Raw genomic sequence first — 7,727 nt, 5'->3', positions numbered from 1 at the left:
TACTGTTCTTTGGTTTCTATTTCATTGATTTCTGCTCTGATCTTTATTATTTCTCTTCTCCTGCTGGGTTTAGGCTTTCTTTGCTGTTTTTTCTCCAGCTCCTTTAGGTGTAGGGTTAGCTTGTGTACTTGAGACCTTTCTTGTTTCTTGAGAAAGGCTTGTATTGCTATATACTTTCCTCTCAGGACTGCCTTTGCTATATCCCAAAGATTTTGAACAGTTGTGTTTTCATTTTCATTTGTTTCTATGAATTTTTAAAATTCTTCTTTAATTTCCTGGTTGACCCATTCATTGTTCAGGAGGATGCTCTTTAGCTTCATGTATTTGAGTTCTTTCCAACTTTCCTCTTGTGGTTGAGCTCTAGCTTCAAAGCATTGTGGCCTGAAAATATGCAGGGAATGATCCCAATCTTTTGGTACCACTTGAGACCTGATTTGTGACCCAGGATGTGATCTGTTCTGGAGAATGTTCCATGTGCCTGTGAGAAGAATGTGTATTCTGTTGCTTTGGGATGGAATGTTCTAAATAAATCTGTGGTGTCCATCTGGTCCAGTGTGTCATTTAAAGCCTTTATTTCCTTGTTGATGTTTTGCTTAAATGATCTGTCCATTTCAGTGAGGTAGGTGTTAAAGTCCCCAGTATTACTGTATTATTGCTGATGTGTTTCTTTGAGTTTGTTATTAATTGGTTTGTATAATTGGCTGCTCCCATGTGAGGGGCATAGATACTTAAAATTGTCAGATCTTCTTGTTGGACAGACCCTCTAATTATGATACAGTGTCCTTCCTCATCTCATACTATAGTCTTTGGCTTAAAACTAATTAGTCTAATATAAAGACTGCCACTCCAGCTTTCTTTTGATGTCCATTAGCATGGTAAATTGTTTTCCATCCCTCACTTTCAATCTGGAGGTGTCTTTGTGTCTAAAATGAGTTTCTTGCAGACAGCATATCGATGGGTCTTGTTTTTTTATCCATTCTGATAACCCTGTGTCTTTTGATTGGGGGCATTTAGCCCATTTACATTCAGGACAACTATTAAAAGATATGAATTTAGTGCCATTGTATTGCCTGTAAGGTGACCGTTACCATATATTGTCTATGTTCCTTTCTGGTCTGTTTCTTTTAGGCTTTCTCTTTGCTTAGAGGATCCCTTTCAATATTTCCTGTGGTTTTGTTTTGGTGTTTGCAAATTCTTTTAGTTTTTGTTTGTCCTGGAAGCTTTTTTATCTCCCCTTCTATTTTCAGTGACAGCCTAGCTGGATATAGTATTTTGGGCTGCATATTTTTCTTGTTTAGTGCTCTGAATATATCATTTCTGGCCTGCCAGGTCTCTGTGGCTAGGTCTGCTGCCAATCTAATATTTCTACCATTGTATGTTTACAAACCTCTTGTCCTGAGCTGCTTTCAGGATTTTCTCTTTGTCACTGAGACTTGTAAGTTTTACTATTAGATGATGGGTTGTGGACCTATTTTTATTGATTTTGAGGGGGATTCTCTGTGCCTCCTGGATTTTGATGCTTGTTCCCTTCACCAGATTAGGGAAATTATTTGTTATAATTCACTCCAATCTACCCTTCTTCCTCTCTCTCTCTTTTTTCTTCTTCTGGGATCCCAGTTATTCTAATATTGTTTTGTCTTATGGTATCAATTACTTCTCGAATTCTCCCTTCATGGTCCAGTTGTTGTTTCTCTCTCTTTTTCTCAGCTTCTTTATTCCCCATCATTTGGTCTTCTATATAACTAATTCTCTCTTCTGCCTCATTTATCCTAGCAATAAGAGACTCCATTGTTTAATTGCACCTCATTAATAGCTTTTCTGATTTCAACTTGGTTAGATTTTAGTTCTTTAATGTCTCCAGAAAGGGCTTTTATTTCTCCAGAAAGGGATTCTCTGGTATCTTCCATGCTTTTTTTCGAGCCCAGCTAGATAGCACCTTGATAATCATCATTCTGAACTCTAGTACTGACATATTACTAATGTCTGTATTGATTAGGTCCCTAGCTATCAGTACTGCCTCTTGTTCTTTTTTTTTTTTTTTTTTGAGATGAGTTTTCCTGCCTTGTCATTTTATCCAGATAAAAATAGCTGGATGAGAGAACAAAATACTAAAGGGTAGCAACAACCCCAGAAAAATATACATTAACCAAATCAGACAAGACCCAAAACTGGTGGGAGACAAAAGGGGGAAGAAAAGAAGAATGTGTGTGTGTGTGTGTGTGTGTGTGTGTGTGTGTGTATCTATTTATATATATATATATATATATATATATATATATATATATATATGAGAATGATGAATGACTGGTGAATAGAACAGAGCCACATACTAGATTTTGGGTGTATTTTGGTCTGTTAGAAGAAACTATCTCCCAAAATTTTAAAGAAAGAAAATAAAAAAATACACACACACACAAATGAGGGTACACACTGTGATGGGATGGAATGCTGTAAAGTTGAAAATTTAAAAAGGATTCTAGAAAAGGAATTGAAAAGAAGTTGGTTGAAAAAAGAAAAGAGGAAGAGAAAAGAAGAAAGAATGTGATCAAGTTGGATACTAGAGCAAAGCCATGCACTAGATTTAGGGTATATTTTGATCTATTAGAAGAAATTGTATCCCAAAATTTTAAAGAAAAAAAAATCTATATGTATATAAAAAATAAGGTTAAATACAATGAAGGGATAAAATATGACTGTAACAATGAAAACTAAAAAAGATTTTTTAAAAGGTATTGATAAGATAAAATAGTTTAAAAACTTTAGAATGGGAAAGAGGAAAAATTTTTTAAATTTTTAAAAATTTTAAAAATGCCATTCTATCAAAATTCCACCGGTATTTTTCAAAGAGCTGGAGCAAATAATCCTAAAATTTGTATAAAATCAGAAGAAACCCTAAATTGCTAAGGAAATGTTGAAAAAGAAAAACAAAACTGGCGGCATCACATTACCTGATTACAAGCTTTACTACAAAGCTGTGATCACCAAGACAGCATGGTACTGGCATAAAAACAGACACATAGACCAATGGAATAGAGTAGAGAGCCCAGATATGAACCCTCAACTTTATGGTCAAATAATCTTCGACAAAGCAGGAAAAAATATACAGTGGAAAAAAAGACAGTCTCTTCAATAAATGGTGCTGGGAAAATTGGACAGCTATATGTAGAAGAATGAAACTCGACCATTCTCTTACACGGTACACAAAGATAAACTCGAAATGGATAAAAGACCTCAACGTGAAGCAGCAATCTATCAAAATCCTAGAGGAGAACATAGGCAGTAACCTCTTTGATATCAGCCACAGCAACTTCTTTCAAGGTATGTCTCCAAAGGCAAAGGAAACAAAAGCGAAATGAACTTTTGGGACTTCATCAAGATCAAAAACTGCTGCACAGCAAGGAAACAGTCAACAAAACAAAGAGGCAACCCACTGAATGGGAGAAGATATTTGAAAATGACAGTACAGACAAAAGGCTGATATCCAGGATCTATAAAGAACTTCTCAAACTCAACACACACAAAAGAGATAATCATGTCAAAAAATGGGCAAAAGACATGAACAGACACTTCTCCAGTGAAGACATACAAATGGCTATCAGACACATGAGAAAACGTTCATCATCACTAGCTATCAGGGAGATTCAAATTAAAACCACATTGAGATACCACCTTACACCACTTAGAATGGCCAAAATTAGCAAGACAGGAAACAACGTGTGTTGGAGAGGATGTGGAGAAAGGGGAACCCTCTTACACTGGTGGTGGGAATGCAAGTTGGTGCAGCCACTTTGGAGAACAGTGTGGAGATTCCTTAAGAAATTAAAAATAAAGCTTCTCTATGACCCTGCAATTACACTACTGGGTATTTACTCCAAAGATACAGATGTAGTGAAAAGAAGGGCCATCTGTACCCCAATGTTCATAGCAGCAGTGGCCACGGTTGCCAAACTGTGGAAAGACCCAAGATGCCCTTCAGCAGACTAATGGATAAGGAAGATGTGGTCCATATACACTATGGAGTATTATGCCTTCATCAGAAAGGATGAATACCTAACTTTTGTATCAACATAGAGGGGACTGGAAGAGATTATGCTGAGTGAAATAAGTCAAGCAGAGAGAGTCAATTATCATGTGTTTTCACTTATTTGTGGAGCATAACAAATAACATGGAGGACATGGGGAGATGGAGAGGAGAAGGGAGTTGAGGGAATTTGGAGGGGGAGATGAACCATGGGAGACTATGGACCCTGAAAAACAATCTGAGGGTTTTGAAGGGGCAGGGGGTGGGAGGTTGGGGGAGCCTCATGGTGGGTATTATGGAGGGCACATATTGCATGGAGCACTGGGTGTGGTGCATAAACAATTTTGTTACACTGAAAAGATATTAAATTAAAAAAAAAACATAAAACTATAGAATAAGAAAAAAACAAAATTAAAAAAGTTAACTTTGATAGACTAAAGGATCATGGGGGAAAAGCCATGAATTCTATGTGTTGCTTTCCCCTAGCTCTGGAGTTCTGCGTTCTCATTGATCAGTGAACTTGGTCTTGTCTGGCTGTTTTTGCTGATCTTCTGGGGAGTGCCTGTCACAGCAGTTTTCAAATGTCTTTGCCCGAGGTGGAATTGTACCGCCCTTGCCAGGGGCCAGAATAAGCAATCTGCTCAGGTTCGCTCTAGGGAGCTTTTTGTTCCCTGAAAGCTTACTGTATAGCTTTGGAGGAGGAGAATGAAAATGGTGGCCTCCCAATCTCTGGCCAAGAGAAGCTGAGAGCTCAGGGCCCCATCCCTCAGTGTGCTTTCAGAGAAAAGCAGTCAATCCCTCCCCTCTCCCTGGTCTCCAGCTGCACTCTGTGTTCACCCACCCTGTCACTGAGCATTTCTGTCTCTGGAGCACGGCCCTGTTTGGAGTCTCCAAACCCAGCCGATTCCTGCCACCTGCTCCCACTCTGTTCCTCATGGAGGAGGAAGGTGATTCTCCCTAGATCTGCTGCTTATTGTGTTCCTGCCTGCGGAGCAGGGACCTGACTGTGCCTTGGATCACGGTTTAAGGTAATCCTGAGCTGAGACTCATTCCTTGGCTCCGTCTCTGCAGCCAGCTTCCCTGCTTCAATACCTGGCAGCTCTCCCACACTCAGACACCCCTGGTCTTTCTGAGACCCCACAGGTCCTGAGACCACACTGTCCCCACAAGGGTTCCACCCCCCACTTATCCTCTGGAGCGATGTCCCTCAGTGGAGCAGACTACTAAAAGTTCTAGTTTTTTGCTCCACTGCTCTACCGCTTGCTGGGAGTTAGCCCTCCCCCTGCGGTCTGTCTTCCCGTATGTTGCCTCTGATTCACTTCTCCACACGTCCTACCTTCTGGAAAGTTGTCGATTTCCTATTCCTAGAATTGCTGTTATTCTTTTCTTCGATCTCCTGTTGAGTTTGTAGCTGTTCAGAATCGTTTGATAACTATCTAGCTGAACTCCTGGGACCTGATGATATTTACGTCTCCTACTCCTCTGCCATCTTGCTCCTCCCTCCATCCATCTATATTTCAGGACAGTCTTTTATCATTTCTTATTTTTTAGCTGACCGTATTCTAATTAGATCATCATTGTTTATATCTTATGAAAGGCCTTGTTCCTTCTTGACTAGAAGTATAAGTTCAGATATTTTCTTATTTTCATTTGTATTTCATTAATACATAATACTTTGTGTGAGACAGTTCTTTAAGGTCCTCTCACTTTTTTGCATGTCTTGAGAGAAGAAGCTCTGACAGCTTTCATTCTGCGCCATCTTTCCAGGGATGGTTATATAGCAAACAGCCTTGAAACATAAAAATAGTGGCTTCCACTGGAGTGGAGAGCAAGTTTGTTTTCTGTCCAGTATTATAAAGATGATTTCTTCTCTGGGGCAAGGTTCAGTCTGGTTTTCTAGTGGCTCCATTATAAAATATTTGGGTTTCCCTGACTCAGACATTTTTAGCTGTGGTACAAACACGCTGAACATGCAGCATCCATGCATGCTGTCCCTGTGGGCCTCGTAGGCCTCAGGGGCAGGGCAGGCCAGGACAAACATGGGGTTCCTCCTGCCTGTTGTGCCAGGAGTACTAAAGTCCTTTGTCTCTGACCTGGGAGCCTTGTGTCTTCTGACAGCATCCATGAAATATGGCAGACCAGCTTGTTAGCTTGCAAGTGAGTTAAAAGCTCAGACCCTCCACAATTATTACAATAGCCTTAATACTATTGAAGTAAAGCACAAGGTTTTTTTAGTCATTTGTCTATTTTATGAGGGTTAATTTGGTTTAAACTACTGTTGATTCTTGAACAACACAGGTTTGAACTACACAGGTCTACATATATGCAGATACTTTGGTAAATACAGTACTGTATTGTAAATGTATTTTATCTTCCTTTTGATTTTAATTACATTTTCTTTTCAATTAGCAATAATCGTGCCTTGGATAAACCTCATTGGCTACGATACTGCCACTGCGCAAAGCTTACATTTTCTTTTCTATACCTTATTTTATTGTGAGAATACAACATATAAACATGTACAAGATATGTGTTAATTGAGTATGTTATCAGTTAGGCTTCCAGTCAATAGTGGGTTGGTTATTACTAATTAAATATTCAGGGAGTCAAAAGTTATAGCAAATTTTCGACTGTGTAGGGGGTTGGCTCTCCTAACATCTATGTTGCTCAAGGGTCAACTGTATATAAAATTGGCAGACTCACCCAATTATACACACCCTAACTCATCTCAACACTGACACAAAGATTAATGCTAGGCCCCTGCTATCCACTTGGCCTTGTTCTGACAAGCCCAGTTATTCCTTAGGCTTGTCTTCCAACTTGGACCCTTTGACACATAGACTGAGGGAAGTTATAGGTTGACTCATATATGAATGAAGGTAATATGTTTCCTTTGTAGATAAAATACAAGTATCAAAAGAAATCATAATGTCTTCTTTTAATGCTTCCAAAGGATGACCTCAAGACCTCCTTTGGAGACCAATGCCTGTGAATGTGCTTTCCTCACCATTACATGACTACCCCATAATACCTATTGAGCACTTTCGATAGACCAGTCACTGAGCTAAGTATTTCATTTATTTATTTTTAAGATTTTATTTATTTATCTAACAGAGAAAGACACAGTGAGAGAGGGAACACAAACAAGGGGAGTAGGAGAGGGAGAAGCAGGCTTCCTGCTGAGCAAGGATCCTGTTGCTGGGCTCAATCCTAGGACCCTGGGATCATGACCTGAGTTAAAGGTAGCTGCTTAATGACTGAGCCACTTAGTTGCCCCTAAGCTAAGCATTTTAAATGAACTGTTTCATTTGCTTAATTTTCTATCTGAGCACTATCATGTCTATTTTACATGTGTGTTACCTATGGCTTTTAAATTTCACATAAACTTTTCATAGAACGAAGTGGTTAAGAGCCTTTGCATCCTCAGCCTGAACTCCAGTACTGTTTCTCTATTTCACAGCAAGTTTGAAGGCTAAGATCACTGACTGCCTAGTTCTTATCCAACCAGGTCCTCTGCAGGCCCATGCCTTCCTTGTTCCAATGGCTTAGAACAGGGTCTAGTCTTCGTTAAATGACTTGTGATGATTATGAGTAAAACTTGATTAGTTTCTATTTAATGAATTCTTTCTTGTTCTGAAATAATATTAGAAGACTACATTTAGGTCTCCTCTTTGTATTTTGAATACGCAGATTGAAATTTTTACCT

This window comes from Enhydra lutris, unplaced genomic scaffold (genome assembly GCF_002288905.1).
Source record: "Enhydra lutris kenyoni isolate GAN:26980312 unplaced genomic scaffold, ASM228890v2 scaffoldscaffold31, whole genome shotgun sequence".
Taxonomy (NCBI): domain Eukaryota; kingdom Metazoa; phylum Chordata; class Mammalia; order Carnivora; family Mustelidae; genus Enhydra; species Enhydra lutris.
Note: the sequence above shows the minus strand (reverse complement) of the source record.